The sequence below is a fragment of the Peromyscus maniculatus genome, chromosome 1, assembly GCF_049852395.1.
Source record: "Peromyscus maniculatus bairdii isolate BWxNUB_F1_BW_parent chromosome 1, HU_Pman_BW_mat_3.1, whole genome shotgun sequence".
In the NCBI taxonomy this organism is placed as follows: domain Eukaryota; kingdom Metazoa; phylum Chordata; class Mammalia; order Rodentia; family Cricetidae; genus Peromyscus; species Peromyscus maniculatus.
The window spans coordinates 177,271,170-177,289,345 of record NC_134852.1 but is presented as its reverse complement, the minus strand read 5'-3'; the positions used below and the strand labels follow the sequence as shown (position 1 = coordinate 177,289,345).

Genomic DNA, 18,176 nt, shown 5'->3' with positions numbered 1-18,176 from the left:
GGTGCGTAATTAATGTCTAACTGGTGGGGGATAAAACAAGAATCGCAGTTATAAACTTAACTGGCAGACCAGGCTCCTGGCAAAACCAGGAAATGTAACTGTCTGCCAGTGTGATGAGAAGTAGAAATCTTTTGAAGTACCTGGTTTGGCTTGACTCCTTAAGTCTTAGTGGCTGCCTGGAAATCTGACCAAGGCCTGAATATCTGAACCGTTTTTTCAAATACCAATTAAAAAAAACTTGATGAAAAACCAAAAAAAAAAAAAAAAAAACAAAACAAAACAAAAAAACCTTGATAACTATTACTTGATCTCTGTCTTAGTTAGTTTCTATTGCTACAATGAGACACCATGACCATAAGCAACTTGGGGAGGAAAGGGTTTATTTGGCTTACATTTCCACATTGTAGTTCATCACTGAAGGAAGTCAGGATAGGAACTCAAGCAGGGCAGGAACCTGGAGGCAGGAGCTGATGCAGAGGCCATGGAGGGGTGCTGCTCAAGGGTTTGCTCCTCATGGCTTGCTCAGCCTGCTTTCTTATAGAACCCAGGGCCATCAGCCTAGGGATAGCCCCGCCCACAATGGACTGGGCCCTCCCACATCAGTCACAAATTAAGAAAATGCCCTACGTCCTGATCTTACAGAGGCATGTTCTCAGTGGAGGCTCCTTCCTCTCAGATGACTACAGCTTGTGTTAAGTTGATATAAAACTAGCCTGCACTGTCTCACAGATGTTTTTTCCAGAATCCAGTCTGTTTAAACCACTTAGGTTTTCCTTTTTACAAAATACCTTTAAAATAAATCAAAATGATTTTATACTTTAAAAAAAAACTGATCTGTATGAAAGTTAGCACAATAAAAGAAACTAATGCTTCAATCAATGCATATCTTGATGAATTCTTACAAATGAAACCACCTGTCAACACCTAGATCGGAGCCAGGGAAGAGCAGCCTGACTGACATTCCCCACCCTCCCTCAGTCCTTCCCTGCCCCGGGCTGCTCTGTCCTGGCTTCCATCATCTGGGCTGCTTCTGTCTAGTTCTGAGCTTTGTATAAAGGAAGTCATAGAAGAGGTAGTTGTGTATGACTTATCTCTCTTTTAGCATTTATACAATTTGTCTCGTTCTGGATAAGAGCCATTTTTTTCTTTTTTGATGCTGAGTAATACTCCACTGTATATCTACACCACAGAGACCTTTGACTCATTTGGATTGTTTCTGATCAGCGCTATGTATAGTCTCCCAAATGCTTTTGAGGAATGTTTATGTTCATCTAGTTGAGGATACATACCTTTTCAGGGAAATGAGTGTAGTCGCCAACTCACAGAATGTGTTCAGCACTAGCTGGTACTTCCAAACAGCTTTCCAAAGTGGGTAAACTCACTTACACTTTCATCAACAGCACACAATAGAGTGCATGTCTACATCTCTGCTAATATTCATCAGGATTCATTAGTTTTAAATTTCAACCATTTGTTTGCAAACGTCTTAACAGGCATTCTCCTGATGACTACAAATGCCATCTTGTTCAGTTTAAAACCTGAGTTTTCTGTTGTTCACTCTCCTGGAATTGTCTTCACATAATTTAGACAGGTCTAGAAGCTATACGCTCTGAATTTGTACTGATGCAGCAAAGTTTGTTTTAATACATGTGAAAACAGACGACACTGTATTCTCCAGCAGCCCAGAAAGTACCCAGGGAATCCTCATGTGAACACTGAATTTGGCTGAAATACGAAGAGAGCTATCTCTGTCAACCCCGAAGGAACAAATGTTACAAATCACTGTTCTCCTCTCCTTAAACTTCAGGTCCACCCACAGGGAAGCAGGGAGGCCAAGAGCGTATCAGTTGCGTTTATGCAGACCTTCTAGAAACACTGTTGCCGGCAATGAATGGCTTACACCACAGGCCTGGGAAGCCCCACGAAGCTTCTGCTCAACCTGTAGTCATCCCATGTCCCATCCGTCCAAGCTCCACTGTCCCCCCCATCCCCATTCTGCTGCCACAGATCTCAGAAAAGATGTGCCAAGCATCAATTTAGATAGCCCAAGAAAAGATCTCATCCTTCCTCAACCCAGGGCCCCAGGAACCAGTGTCCTCAACAGTTAGTTCCTCAGCAACAACACTTTCTCCTCAGTGCTCCCAATGAGCCTGAGGTCCACAATCCACTACCTCACTGATCCCCTCAGGTCCACTGTGAGGTGGCCTCCGCACTCCCATTTTGCAGACAGAAAAAGCCAAAGTATGTTAAGAGTGCTCAGAGATAGGGGAGATGGTAGAGATTAATAGAGGTGGCCGAAGTAGAGATTAATAGAGGTGGCCGACCGGGTCCCTGGAAACCATCCTCCATTTGTTACTTCTGGCGAGAGTTCCACTTCCCTGGTCCAGGTGGGCTGGCGAGGGCGGCCCCTTTCTCCGCAGTAAACAAGGCAACCCTTCAGATTTCTCTAGGGAGGCTTGGTCAGGAATGGTTTTCCCCGCTGCCTGACTGTCCTTCCTGTGTGCTCCCAGCATTCACTCCAAATTTACCGAACTGTACTTACACCCCTCAGCATGATGTTTTTTGAGCTTCTTGTTCAAACACAGAAATGCCAAGGAGAAACATCCAGCAGGAAAGGGTGGAGTTGAGACTCCAGGGTCCAGGTGCCTGCCTTACACCCAACCAGACCCTCTCAACCAAGAGCTGGGCAACAGGAGAAGAAGCCGGAGAAGAAATGCTGGCCTAGCAAACCGAGAGTCAAGGACAGAGAAGGGTCACATCTGATGCCACAGGCGCCGTCTGCACCTCCGTCAACAACTCCACAGTGGCTCCGACCGGGCTCCATCAGATGGGCACACTCACAGCAGGCTCCGGTATCTGGGCAAACTAGACGTGAGGCCAGAGGCTTACCACATGTTTTCTTTGAAAATGACTGCTACGCTGTATAAAGTCCGGGGCCCCTGAGCTTTAGGACCTCCTTTGCTTCTGTACAGGAGCAGGTGTGACAATTTTTCCCTCTGGCAGGCAGGGACTTGCTATGTAGACCACACTGGCCTTGAACTCACAGAGAAGACACCTGCCTCTGCCTCCCGAGTACTGGGGTTAAAAAAGCATGTGCCACCACGTCCTCCATTTTTCAGTGGGTTTTTGTTTTTCTTCTCCAACTGGCCACTTGAGAAGTTAATTGCTGGTACAGCCTTCCCTCTATCAAAGAGACACTCTGTGTCCCAGTGAGACTCTTGAATCCTCCAGCAGGTAAAATGAGCTTGGGGGCCAGGCCACAAAGGCCGTCAGTTGGCTTTTCCTGTGTCCTGGGGAACACCCTCGGGAATTTTGTTTCTTGAGGATGGCTACAAGAAACCCAAAATGAAACATGTCTGTTTCTCTTTTTGCTAAAAACTGATCCAGACCCTCCTGAACTGGAGGGACCATGATGCTTTGCTCCCTGGCGGCTCTAAATTCACCAGAGAAAGGGGTGAGGGGACAGGAATGAGGGTTCACAAGAAGGGTTCAGAAGCATGCTTGGTGGCTGGGGTCACACTTCACGGGGACAACTATAAATCTTAAATGGTAAGGGCTAGCTGATGGGAACAAGGGATTCCTCGGGCAAGGGACAGGTACCACCCAGTGCCTGACCCACCACAGTGGTGACCGGTAAAACAGAACCTTCAGGCATGTCTGCTGATAAAAAATAGCTCAAATGTGTTTTAAGCAATATTTCTGAATGCCTATTCGGGGCCGCCCCGCTTCTCCCTCCCTGCACAGCCATGAGCCGGGGGCTCTGGCCAGCACCTCCCTGTGTCTGTGTTAATTCCCAGCACCACCACCAATTCTGAGACCCAGTCCTGGAGCCGTAACCACCCTCCACTGCCTCCCAGAAGACCGAACTCACAGGGGAACCAGCAAAAACAACGCACAGAAGGTCCCATCCGCAGCGGGCTATCTAACCGTCTTCCGATGTCTCAGAGAGCCCGCCAGAGCTAAGGTTTTCTTCATCTGTGTCTCTCCAACAGCCTTTCCTTGACAGGGGTTCAGCGAACTAACCCCACTCCTGAGTTCTAGCTCTGAAGGAAGCCAAGGGGATGGATGTCTCTAGAGACAAAAATCGGACTCTGCACCCCAGGTTGAAGCCCAGATTCCCTCTTACATTGCCCAGGAATCACACTCACCAAGCAACAGGGGCAGTCCTCACAAGTAAGTCATAGGAATTTCAGATCACAAGCATCCATCCCTTGCTCATACTAATTTGCAAGGACCAAGGGAATACGTGAACGAATTAGAGCCAGTTGAATGCTAGCTGTGCATGGCACTCTTTTTTTTTTTTTTTTTTTTTTTTTAACTTTATTTGATGTGTATTAGTGTGAAGGTGTCAGATGCCCTGGAACTGGAGTTACAGACAGTTGTGAGCTGCCGTGTGGGTGCTGGGAATTGAACCCGGGTCCTCTAGCAGAGCAGCCGGTGCTCTAAACTGCTGAGCCACCTCTCCTGCCCCATGTATGGCACTCTTAAAGAGGCATAGGTCCTTAAAAAGAATCAACTGAGGCCGGGCGGTGGTGGCGCACGCCTTTAATCCTAGCACTCAGGAGGCAGAGGCAGGCAGATCTCTGTGAGTTCGAGGCCAGCCTGGTCTACAGAGAGAGTTCCAGGGCAGCCAGGGCTATGGGGGGGGGGGGGGGGTGAAGACAAGCAAGCAAACAAACAAAATCAACAGAGAAGACCAAACAGGAGCCCTGAAATTGAAGGGGTAAATTCAAAACAGTCACCAGGAAGTAAATCACGCACACGGAGCTCTCTACCCGACAGGTTACACTCCTACAACAACATCCTTCTTTTTCCAAGCGACATCAAAAACTCCATGCCTGGGATTCTTCACACTATCACCTGACCCTGGGCTGACAAGCCCCACCCTCTGTAAGAATCTCCATTACTTCTCTCCTCCTATCCCTCCCCTCCCTCCCCTCCCTCTCTCGTCCTAACCCACTCCCCAGCAGGACTCAGACGCTATCCCCTGTAAAAAAATGTCACCTCAGGAGGCAAAAAACCAATGAACTAATTTAGCACAATATAAAAGTTGAAATAGCACAATGAGTATCAGCTCTCAAACATATCATACTCTCAGAATGAGCTGGGTTTATCTAATACATTTCTAATCTTTCAATTTCGATTAGACATAAATCCCTTGAAAAAAAATGAAAAAAAGGGTGAGTTTTGTGGCATGGAGGAGCAGCTATAAAGAACTGATACAAAGCCTCCCGGTGGTTGGCTGCTTGGCTGGGTCACTGGCCCAGAACTCAAGACCTCACCAAAGGCTGGGTGTGCAGTGCCCTCTGCCATGCCCAGCTCTGCATGAACTCTGTAACTGCTCTGGTTTCTATTTCATCATGCTAACACAGAAAAAGAATATGAATCTTTTGGGGTTCTTGTCTCCATGAGAAGTCTGGAAATCTCAATAACATGCACTTCCACAGCTAAACCAAGGCCGCGGACGATTGCAAACCTCGACACGAATATAAAAGCAGGGCCACTGGAGCTCACACACCGATGTCCAGAGTAGGCACCAGCAAAGCCACTTCGGCAAGTCCTACCCACGTTCAAGTCCAGGCCCAACCATTTCCAAAACAGATGCCCATGTATGTTCAACAATAAAAATGGCACAAAACTGCTTCCTGACAGTGTCCGAATTTCTTTTCTGGGGTGGGAAGAGTTTGTTTCATGTTACACTTCCGGGTACCAGTCCATCACTGAGGGAAGGCAGGGCAGGAACCTGAAGGCAGGAACTGAAGCAGAGACCATGGTTCTGGTTTCACTCCTCTGTGTGGCTCATCTACCTTTCTTATACAACCTGTTAAGCTTAGGAAGCTGGGACAAAAGGCTGAGGCGCCTTATTTAACACATCAAAGTGAACCTGGCCAGGTTCCTCCCAGCATCCCTCAGTCCCTACCTGTTTGTTACAGGGCCCTCCAGGATAGCATACCCTGCCCCCTACCTTGAACTTCTCCAGCCTGGGGGGTGAGGGGGGGGCTGGGCTGCCCTTCCCCATACAATCCAACCATTTTAGTTCGCTGCTCTCTTTGTACCTTTGGCCTCCTGGCTGCTGTACCTAGTTCTCCTCTCTCCCTTGTCCTTCCCCCTCCCCCCTCTTCTCACCCGGCACAGCTCAGTCTGGTCATGTCCACTCTGGACTCCCCCAGATGTCTCTGTCTCTGCCTCTGGTTATGCTCTCCCACATATCTGCAATAAACACCCTCCTCCACCATACCTAAGAGCAGTGTTTCCTTTCCTTCCCTTTTCATTTCTTTTTTTCATTCATTTGGTGCCAAAAACCCAGTCATATCCTTTCCTTTTTATTTCTTTTTTTTTTTAAAAACAACCCAGGACCACCTATCATCTAAGAATGGTGCTGCCCACAGTGGGCTGGGCCCTCCTCCATCAATTATCAACCAAGAAAATACCCACAGACGCATCCACAGGGCCATCCGAGGAGGCAATTCCTCAGCTGAGGTTCCCTCTTCCCAAGTGTACCAAGTGGACAACCAAGATGAGTCATCACAATAGCATTATTTATATTAGCCTCAAAGGGGCAACCAGCTCATGCCATCCACAGTAAGATGATAAAGAGTAGGATATCCAAAATATAGAACACTACACAGCAACAAGCATGAACAACCAACCCATAACCCCATACGACAGGGGAGATTCATCTTAGGAACACAACAGAGAGAAAAAAACAGGCAAGGAAAGTCACACTCTGTGATACTACGTACATAAAACTCAAAACAGACAAAATTAATCTAGATATCAGAGATAAGCGTAGAGATCGTAAGGGACCACAATACAAAGATGGGCAGCTTGATCTCTGGCTTCCTTGGGGAAAGGAAGAGGGAGAGTTTGGTAATAAAGGAGAGGCAATCCCAACCAGCTGCTGCCTCTACAGCCAAGGGCCGGGCTGTTGGCCTGAACACAAAGATGGAGGAAGGAAGCGAAGGAGAAAACGCTTTCAGACCTGACCGCTGTGCCTGCTCTGTTTTCTCACATTTTCCCTTAAAGAGTAAACAAAAGGCAGGCGCGGTAAACTGAGGCAAGGGGATCTCCAGTTTTGCCGTCAGTCTGGGCTACATGAGAGACTCTGTCACCGAATGGTCTCGAGAGGGTTTGGTGCAGAAAGAGAGACAAAGTGAGACAGAGACAGAAAATCTGAGCCAAGAGACCCAAACTGAAACACAAACATCCACAAATATGAGTCTCAAATCAAGCCAACATTTATATTGTAAGAAACACTGGAAATGGTTTTATCTGCAGTGTGTCAATGCAACCCAACAAGAGTAGCAGTTCCATGCTCCTCGGGGCTCGGCTAATACAAACAGGGATTAGTGAGTCTTCTGAGACTTAGTGTAAGCTCCACTGCCCAATTCCATTAACTAAATGAATTTTTTTAAAAGCCACCTTCTTCTGAGCTACAGGGCTCCTGACACTACACTAGAATTGCTTCTAATGAACCGATTGCTTCTGTAATGAAATTAGCATGAGGATGCTTACTCTTAACAAGCCTTTCTGCGTGCACATCCACAGACACGGCTTAGAACTGCGCCTGTCCCAAGAGTCTTCATACTGAGAATGTCATTTCCAGCATCCATCATTTAAATGAAAAGCGTAAGACTGGAAAAAGCAAACAGGTCTAAGCTTAAAAGCCTAAGGGGGAAATAAAATCCATCAGGTGGTGCTGCTGGCTATTCTCAGGACCCCACCTGCCCTGGGCAAAGACAGCTCCATCTCCAGTGCCTGGGGAAGGAGGGGGGTGGTTTCACAGGAGCTGCAAGGTCAGCTCTCACTCACCCAAGCCAATTCCATTGTTCTCTTCCTTTGTTGTCCCTCCCATACACACAAGGCACAGTCAACAAACCTGGGCTCCTTACATCACCAGAGCCGCGTAAAGGATGGATGCTTTGCCTAAAATATAAAGACAACTAGAGGAACTAAAGCTAGCAAGATAAAACTGTAAGAAAGAAGCCAGCGGGGCGGTGATATCAACCCCACTGTGTCCTGGATGGGGGGAGGTGCAAATCTGTGACATCAAATATAGAAGACAAACAGCTCTTTTATAAGGTAGCAAATGCTTTGACGGTCTTATCCCATCCCTTGAAGTCTGGGCAGCTGTTAAAAGCAAGGACACTACCTAACTTTTGAGAGTGGGTTGTAAAGGGGGTTTCCACCTGCTTTGTGGGACTACCCGCTGTACGGTTGGTTTTCAGTGAGAACTCAGAGGCTGCTTTTGGAGGAGAGTGTCACCTAACTCTAGGAAAATCAAATTATCATCCATGACGGGGATGGGAATTCTCCAGTCCATTTCTTCAGTTTTCACCTATATCATGCCCAGCCTGATGTGACATATGCCAGCCCACACTGCAGATTCTACACTAGCTATCTCCAGAATTTAATTCCTTAGTTTAAAATCTCTATCTATCTGTCTATCTATCTATCTATCTATCTATCTATCTATCTATCTATCTATCTATCACCTATCTATCTCTCCCTCCCTCCCTTCTTCCCTCTCTGGAACACTCCAGACTAACCCATGGGAGAAACCCACCCTGCATCTGCAAAGCCCAACTACATGGGACCACCAAGCTCCGTCACCATGGAGACAAATGAAGTCACCTTGCTGCCCTCCCAGCAGAGGTCAGTTGTGAGCCCAGCCTCCTTCTGATGACCAAGACCCTCCAGAGAAGCTCAGTCCCCAGCTGGGAGCCAGGCAGGGTGACTTCCTCCGCAGGATCACCCTGCCACAGAATCATTGGTAAAGACTAGCAAACTATTCTTAAGCCACCTTTTGTGGTAGGTTGTTTTTGTTTTCAAAATAATAATCACCTAAAAACAGAAATAGATGCTATACCCTTAAAAAGACACCACAGCTGAGCTGGGATCAGAGAGAGGTGATAGGTTTTAGTTCTCATCTTAAACTTTTTGTTGTCTGCCCTAATTGCGCTGTGAAAATTGGAGACCTTAAAATTCAGAATTTAGAAATAGCTAAAATGGAGGCCCCCCACCTCCTCTGCTGGGCATTCTTGTTGCTGAGCAGGTCCTGTGGCTGCCTCAATTCACAGAGTAAGTTTAGGTCACGTAACCTTTACAAACTCTACGAAGACGGTTTATTATCCCTGGGTGGCTTTGTTTTGTTTTTTATTTGGAGATAAGTGTCTCTCCCAGGCTGGCCTTGAACTCACGATCAGTACAACATCCCGAGTCTCTGGGATTACAGGCCTATGCCACAGACTCAGCCTATTTACCCCATTTCACAGAAGGGACAGTGAAGCGTAGAGCAGTTCAGTAACTCACCGGAGTTCACAGAGTAAGAAACAGATCCTGCATTCCAGCCAGGGATCTGGGCTCTGAACAACGGTATTTATTTACATGCGCAGGGAAACTTGACAGTCACAAGTCCATGGACAAAGATGGCAATCTCAAACGGCCATTTAAACGGCCATCACATGTCCAGCATCACTGGTGCTTACCTGAGCTTCCGTACCTCAAGGTACAGTCCCTGCCTGTCACCCAGATTCCTGCTCCCTGCTCCCAATTCAATGACTCCCTCTGAGAACGAGCCAGGGCCCACTGCAGGCAGGCAGGCCTAACCCCTGCCTCCTAGTCTGTCTCTGTACCTTCATGCCTCCCCACTGGCTATTGGTTCCTCCATCAGGACCCTGCATGTCACAGAAATATAATTATTATTTACCAAACTTACGGGTATCACCTTACTCACCAGCTTTCCCATTAGGTAAATTTCCACTGAATTCTAACAGGAAAGAAAAGTAGTTGCAAGCTCCAACTACACGAAGCAGCCACTCATGGATCCCAACCTCTCCGGTCCTCACAAGGATCCCCGACAGTGCTGATGTGCAGGTACGAACCAGCTCTCTTCCTATAAACTCGAGTGCTGCCCTGCCTTTCGGTTGGCTCTGTTATTTACCATCTTCCTGAAGAACAGCAAAAAATCCCGCACCACTTCTACAGGCCTAGAAGCCGACAGCGCCTCCCTGCCCATTGTACGGGTCCCCTCCCTAGAGATGCTCAGTGGTCTCTCACTTCCCCTGAGACCCCTTGAAGGTCGGCCCAAGACTGACAGCTTGCGGAGACCACTCCTGAGCATCCACAAGAGAAGAACCTGACTCAACTCAAACGCCAAGCAGATAAAAATAAACCCCTGTCTTGAGCTGGAATTTTGCCCAACTTTAAATTTTTACATATTCTTTCTGGACAATAAAAAACACCAAACCGCTTTATGGTAGATCCTTGTTTTGTCTCCTAAAGCCCCGGGCTCAGAGCCTTTGCAACAAAGTATCGCACAAAGAAAAACCAAACGTGACTGCTCAAGGAAATTGCAATTTAGTCGATTTAGAAGGAAGATATCAGGGTCAACCTCAGTTATTATCTTCAGAAATAGCATTTCAACCCACAAGAGACCCTCCTGAAGTGCTGTATTAGCAACTTAAAGATGTCTTTCCTCAATTCCATACTAGGTTCAAAGGTCTCTCAGCTTTACAGGGAGCAATACAACAAGGATTCAGAGACACACAAAGGAGAAGCTACAACTACTAAACCAAGAACAGGAGAAAAACTATGCACAAATATCATTTCTGCAGCCACACACACCATTCCAAGGAAAGAATAAACATTCCCAATAATGGGAATTATATGTGATTATTGTCACATGGAAGCACACACCAAAATCATCCCAGTGCCTAAGCTGAACACAGTAGCACATCTCTGCAATCCCAGCACTTGGAAGTTCAAGACTATCCTCTGCTAGATGGTGAGTTTGAGGCCAGCCTGGGCTACAAGAGATCCTATGTCAGTACACGTGTACACACACACACACACACACACACACACACACACACACGTTTCATAATATTTTAATAACATTTCAAAACTACTGAAATATAATGTTTAAAAACACTACAAATGTATTAGAATTGTGACTTCAAATGAACACACAGGGCACCGCTACAAATCTTCTCTTTAAGTTTAATTGTGGCTTAAGGCCAATATAAAGCTCATGCACACTGCTGATAGAAGTATAATCTAAAAACAAAAAAACTTTGGAAATCTATTTGACAGTATCATCTAATCCAAACACTAACTTAGAACCCTAACTTGACTCCTATTCCCAGTACATGTGTCTACATGTATGCATGTATGCAGACTCAAAGCCTCAATTACCACAAAAACTAGGAACGGTTACAATCCTAAAATGGATAGTGTAGAATACTCCACAGCCATTAAAAGGGACTGCCTCCCCAAACCTTTGCCTTCTCCCCATCTAGACCCTTCCCTTCTCATCTCCCCTGGAAGAGAATCCTATGATCTCCAGCACTCACAGAATTAACCTAGTTTTCGATGTATCAATACCTGTAGTTTTTTCCCAGACACTGGGCAACACTTTACAAGTACTTTTAGGCACTGGGAATGGAGCCCAATGGTAGAATACTTATTTAACATGGTTGAGGCTCTGAGTTGGAGCCCCAGGACTAAAAACAAACAACCCTTGCTTTTAAAAGTAAAGATCCTCCCCCCCCCCCATCTCTCTCCTTAGTGCACATGCATGCTATCTGATTTCTGTGGTCCTTCAGTCCCCTCCGTCCTGCCCCACCCCCACCCGCAGAACTCACTTTTGCTATAGTAACTCAGTCAACTACAGCGACCCGTGGAGGAGGCAACCCCAGGGCTCAGAAAGATCATCAAAAGGCCTCCTGGACGCCGAGGGCTGAATGAATTCCCCCTTCCCACTGCACGGGTAGACGCTCCTCCATGTTCACCCTTTTTAATCTTCCCAAGCAACTGCCACACTTACCCGCAGCCGCCCGACTCAGCACCTTGCCCAAAATTTAGCAGTAAAACAGCCAAAGTTTGATCACGTGTCTTCTCATTATCTATCCCCTTACAATGGGAGAAAGGCCAAGGAGGCAGAAAGAGCGAACGGCCGGGATGGGGGATGAGGGTTAAGGTTTCTGTGGGGAGGTGGGGGTGGGGGCAATGAAAATCTTCTGGTTTGCGTTGATGATGACATAATTTTACGATTATATTAAAAGCCAATGACTCATGAATTTTAAAAGGTATATTGATGATGTTTATTACATCTTAACTTTTAAAATTAAGCTTAAATAGATTAAATGTGGAAGAACCCACCAACTTACTGGAGAGCGATGTACGAAAGGAGAAACAAGATTAACAACTAAGTACCGTATAAAAAATCAACTTGAACAAATTAACTATAATAAGCAAGGAGACTTATGTTCCCATCTAGTCCAGGTGACAACCAAGGTCACTGATCTGGGGGATCGGCATTCCTGATTAGTCTCTGGCTCTCGGTCTGAATCGATACATTATTAAGATGAGCGGACCCTCAGAGGAGAAGTGCGGAAAGCCGGCGCTGGGGGACGCCACAGAACGTTGTCAAAGCGAGCGACACGGCCTGCCCCGGGTCAGCTAGCGAGCTGCGCGCAGTCAGCTCCTGGCCGGACGGCCCGCGAAAAGTTGCCTTTGAAAGTTGCAAGGGGAGCGGGTGAAGGAGATGAGACTCACCAGCCCCGCGGCCCGGGAGCGCGGGGTTCCCCACGTGCCTGTGCAACCAAGTGTGCCTCGGGACGCTGCCACCCGCCCTGCTGGACCTGACACCGCAGGCCCTCAGGAACCCACGCTAGTCACTGAGCTTAGGGCGGTCCCTGAAGGCCGCGCCCCACCCCTCCCCCACGCCCAGACCCTGCAACACCAGCCAGGGCCACCTGCCGCTCCAGGACCAGGATAAAAGGGCCCTAATCGCCGCTCCCTCCAGGCAGACGGGCCACCGATCTTACCCCGAGACGCCTCGGAAAAGGGCGCTGCATCGCACCCCGACTCCAAAAGGCCGGGAAGGTACTCAAAGGCCAGCGCGCCCCACTCCGGGTCGGGAGGCGCCGCCCCCTTCGAGCGCCAGCGGTGATCCCAGGCGGCTGCTAGCCGAGGCAACCCCACAGACCTCCCCAGGGCAATCCCAGGGCCAGTGTCGCCGTGCGCGCCAGCACGCACCAAGAGTGCGAAGCTGGGCACCGGGTTGGCTCGGGACAGGGTCGGAGCCGAGGCGCCTCAGATCGTCCCTGCAGGGGACAGGAGCGCAGCACTGCAACTACTCACCTCCAGCGCGGCTGGTCTGGAGCTGGCGCAGGGCGGGCGGCTGGCGGGGCGGGACCGGGAAGCGCGGGGCGGGGCCTCGGGCAGCGCCAGAATCAAACTCCAGTTGCACCCGGAGCGCGGAACTAGATCCTGCAGCCCAGCGCATGAGTTCACCGCGGCTGCCCGGAGCCACCGAGTACAGGGACGTAAGGGCAGGGGCAGCCCGGCCGGGGATCTGATCGGGAAGTCTGCCGAAGTCTCCTAACGCGCTCTTTGTACCGAAGAGCCCGCCGTGAAAAGCCCAGTGCGCCTGCGCGCCGCCGCGACTCTCCCAGGCGCACCTCCGCACCTCAGGTTCCTACCCACCGGCGCGACCCTCCCAATCGCGGGAGTGAAATACATCCTTTCCTTGGAGGGTCCTCGATGCGTACAAGTTATCGACCAGGGGAGCTGGGTGCGCCTGGGCAGGTTAAGATCCCAATAGCGCCTGTGTGCAGTGCCGTTAAGAAGTTGGTTTGGGGACATGGATGGAGTAGGGGGCTCGAGTTTGCGAGTCTTCAGCCGGACCTCTTTGGAGAGGCTGGAAACTTCCAGCTAACCAGGACCCCGCAGAGGCCTAAGTGCATTCCTGTCTGGCGTCCTAGATGACTCGGCCTGGCCCCAGGGTGTGGAGCCCAAGAAAAAAAGTCAGTTGTCCTAAAAGCTCCATCTGGAGCAAGGACAATAGAGCCACAAGAGATGAGCTGGGGACTGAGGCTGAGTCCTCTTTCAAGAAAGTGTTTAGGGACAGGAAGGCTGAGTAATCTGTTAAAACTGCCGGGGTGGCACAAGTCTGGAGGCAGAAGGATCAGGGGTTCCAGTCATCCTCTGCTACATAGCAAGTTCCGGGCCAGCCTGGGCTACATGAAAAAAAACGGGTGTAACCAAAACAAACAGAATACCGAATACCGGCTGTGGAGGCTCTGATTGTCTGAATGGGAGGGTTTTGAACCCCCGTGAGTGCGAGCACACACAGACACAGCCAATGCACCGAGTGGACCTTACCCACATCTCACTATCTGTTAACTGCTTAGAGAAGGGCCTGAGGTTATGTGGGGAAAGGCTCACCCTGGAGAGAAGCTGTGAATCAAAGCTTCCTTGATCCACCAGGAAACACTCCTGTAAATTCTCCAACTGCTGCCCCTCCCCCAGGCCAGATGGTTAGAACCAGCAAAAGACAGCCCAGAATGCTCATTTTCTCAGCACTTCGCTGCTCTCTGGGACCCTGACAGAGAGCAAATCATTGTCTACTCGGGACCTCAGTTTTTGCATCGATTAATAGGACCGTTGGATTCAGTAGCTGGTCTCCCACATCACCCATGCCCTAGTGCCTGCCGCCTGGCTCTGTTAAGGATGATTACAGTCAAATGTGTTAACCGCCAGAGAATCAGAGGCACCCGGATGCCTAGGTTTTTAAAGTGTCCTCAGCTAGCTAGCTAGCTAGACTATTCAGTCGGTGAGCTCTAAGTTCAGGAAGACTGGCCGTCTTCATAAATAAGGTGGGAAGCCATTCACGAAGACACCCGACTTCATGTTCTGGCCTCTGCGTGCACACACAAATGCATGTTCACCTGCACACACTAATGTGCACACTCATGACCCATACACATGCACATCACACATGGAAAAAAAACAAATAATGCCCCTCACCCCCAGAATTCCAACTCTTAACCTCCTCTTCATTTCTCCCTCTTTACATTTAGTCAGCGAGTATTAAACATATAGGCACTCAAATGCTAGGCAAACGTGATCAGTAAGAAACATAGCAGGCCTACAGTGGGGCTGCAAGCCGTTAACCCCGAAGTTGGGAGACAGAAGCAGGTGCATCTCTGGGAGTTCAAGGCCATCCATTGCTATATAGTGAGACCCTGTCTCAAAAACAAAATAGCAGATTCAAAATTTCAGGTTTATATTTCACACTTTATTTTAGATTTACTCAGGTTTTTTTTTTTATGTTTGTTTTGTTGTTTTTTTTTTGTTTTTTTTTTTTTTTTGAGACAGTTTTTCTGTGTAGCTTTGGAGCCTTTCCTGGAACTCACTCTGTAGCCCAGGCTGGCCTCGAACTCACAGAAATCTGCCTGCCTCTGCCTCCTGAGTGCTGGGATTAAAGGTGTGCGCCACCACCGCCCAGCTCATTTTTTTTTAAATTAAAAACAATTGACACATACAATTTACCCTCTCTATGCACAGCTGGAGTGTTGGAGTGTACTCACAACGTTACAGACACACCATTGCCACTCATTTCAGAGTAACTTCATCACCCCATAAGAAACCCCAGAGCCAGCAGCCGCTTCCCCCACCCCCATGCCCACCCCCACCCCCAGCCCCTGGCAACCACTAAACTGTTTACTTCTGTCTCTAGGGTCTGCCTGTTTTGTTTCATAGGAACAAAAGCATAGCAATACATGGGCTTGGAAAGCTGAAGTGTCTTTCACTGTGAAGGTCCATCCAGGCTGTAGTGTATGTACATCAGTACTTCATCCCCTCACCCCAGCTCACCTGCAATGAGATGGTACCAGGGAATCACCATAAGAGAACATCAGCCTTTTGAATGAAATAGTTTACAGAGTGAGATGTTTCTTGGAGGTGCACCATGCAAAAGAATTGTCAGACATATCAATATGTACAGAAGCTCTTGAAATTATATAAAACACACAAGCAGTGATGTGCAGCTCTTCCAGAAGAATTCTAATTCCATCAAGCAATCACTCTGTGCACGCACAGGTCTTCATACTGCTGTGTGAGAATGCTGAAGCACACACTAGCAGGATGTTTAGGAATAGGTTGTTCAAGCGGAGCTGTAAGAAAAGAGCCATTTGGGTCAATGAGTGAACACTCATCCTTAGCTATAAAGGAAGCCCATACCCAGCCTCTGAGTATGGAGCAGCCACTTCTATTTATATCCATTCAGTAAACTTTCCTCTGAGCCCAAGTGCCTTGATATCATCCCTCTCTCTAATTTCAGGGAAGGACATCGGGGTACAGGTGAAACTAACTGGGTTTGGAGATTGAGGGGAGACAGTTGAGCTGTTCAGCCAGAAGTTGGGTGATTTGGTCAGAAGTAGGTTTAGCCAAGGGTTCTTAGCAAAGATTTCAAGTGGACCTTTGGGGGTGATTTTCTTTTTAAACACCAATTTTCATTTTAAAATTGTGTGTGTTATGTTGAGGAATATTCCTTTACATTGTGTGAAGATGTGTCACTGTGGTTGGTTTAATAAAAAGTTGAATGGCCAATAGATAGGCAGGAAGAGGTTAGGTGGAACTTCTGGGGACAGAGAGGTCTCAGAGAAGAAAGGTGGAGTCACCAGCCAGATGCAGAGGAAGCAGGACATGCAGGAGGAGAGGTAAAAGCCACGAGCCATGTGACAGCACACAGATGAATAGAAATGGGTTAATTTAAGTTATAAGAGCTAGCTAGAAACAAGCCTAAGCTAAGGCCGAGCTTTTATAATTAATAACAAATCTCTGTGTTATGATTTTGGGGCTGGTGGTCCAAGAAAGCCTGCTACAGTGGTGTGTGTGTGTGTGTGTGTGTGTGTGTGTGTGTGTGTGTGTGTGTGTGATGTGAGTTCAGGTGCCTGAGGAAGCCAGAGATGTTGGATCCCCTAGAGCTGGAAATACAGGTGGTTGACTTGGGAACCAAGTTGCTGGGAACCAAACTTGGGTCCTCCGGAAGAGCATCACATGCTCTAACCTCTGAGCCACCCCACCAGCACAAGAACTTCAGGGGACCTTAATATCATAAGAGGAACTCATTTGTTTTGTGGTAGACGGGCTTTTCCGTGATAATGACCTAGAATTGCTTCTACCAGCACTGCTTCAAGTCCGTGTTTGGGTTTTTATTTGTTGGTTTGTTTTCTGAGACAGCTCTTGCTCTGTAGCCCAGGCTGACCTTGAACCCTGGGAGGTCTTCCTGCATCAATGTCCAGAGTGTTGGGATTTCAAGTGTGAGCCACCACCACCACCACCACCACCACCACCACCACCCCCTCCCACCCCCCCCCACTCCCCCCCCCATCCCCCGCTCCTTTTAGTGCTGTTTTAAAGCATTTTATTTAAGTTTGCAAGAACCAGGAGCAGTTTTGCCTCCTTTTTTTTCTTAACGTTTACGTACACACATTGTCTGAATAATCGACAGGTCAGTAAGTTTCAGACCACTTGGTGTGGCTTGTAAGGAAGTGGGTATATACGGCATGCCCAGGTGTGTACCAAGTAGTGCATGTGGTAATAGTGTAGACACCTGTTCTTGCCATTTCAGAATGCTGTGGAACATTGACCTAGCACAGCGGTTATCAACCTGTGGGTCTCGACCTCTTTGGTGGCTGAACGACCCTTTCACAAGGGTCACAGATCAGATATTTACATTACAATTCATAACAGTAGCAAAATTACAGTTATGAGGTAGCAACAAAAATAATTTTATGGTTGGGGGGTCACCACAACATGAGGAACTGTATTAAAGTGTCTCAGCATTAGGAAGTCTGAGAACCAATGGCCTAGCAGTTAACCTCTCCAGGAAATTGTTGCAATAAGAACTCTTCGCCCAGCGGTGGTGGGGCACACCTTTAATCCCAGCACTCGAGAGGCAGAGCCAGGCCGATCTCTGTGAGTTGAGGCCAGCCTGGGCTACCAAGTGAGTTCCAGGAAAGGCGCAAAGCTACACAGAGAAACACAGAGAAACCCTGTCTCGAAAAACCAAAAAAAAAAAAAAAAAAAAAAAGAAGAAGAAGAAGAAGTAACCTCTTCGATAGTCCTCATGATCCACACACAATCCCAGCACTCAGGAAGCTCAGGCAGAAGCATCACAAGTTAGAGGCTAGGCTGGGCTACATCGTGAGATTCTGCCAAAAAAAAAAAAAAAAAAGTGCTCTCTGGGCTTTTCATGAATTTTCCCTGTCTACAATATGTGAAATATACAGGATATGGTTCATAGACCTTCTGTTGGTAACTGCAAGTCAACAGCAGGCTGTGTAGCTAATCTAATAATATGGGGATTTTTCTACCTCACAGGG

General features: G+C 48.0%; 1 protein-coding gene across 4 annotated transcripts in view; it reads right to left on the bottom strand.

Moving 5' to 3' along the window:
* Positions 1–13,144, bottom strand: part of Kank1 (KN motif and ankyrin repeat domains 1) — a 205,128-nt gene extending 191,984 nt beyond the window's left edge. The window contains exon 1 of one of the 4 annotated variants that reach the window (XM_015996406.3): positions 12,831–13,144. The gene's annotated coding sequence lies outside the window, so the exon portion shown is untranslated. Of the gene's footprint in view, positions 1–12,558; positions 12,683–12,830 lie in introns of those variants that run through there. The other 3 variants (XM_076561557.1, XM_076561544.1, XM_076561558.1) reach the window with 3 other exon arrangements.
* Positions 13,145–18,176: the final 5,032 nt, after the last annotated feature.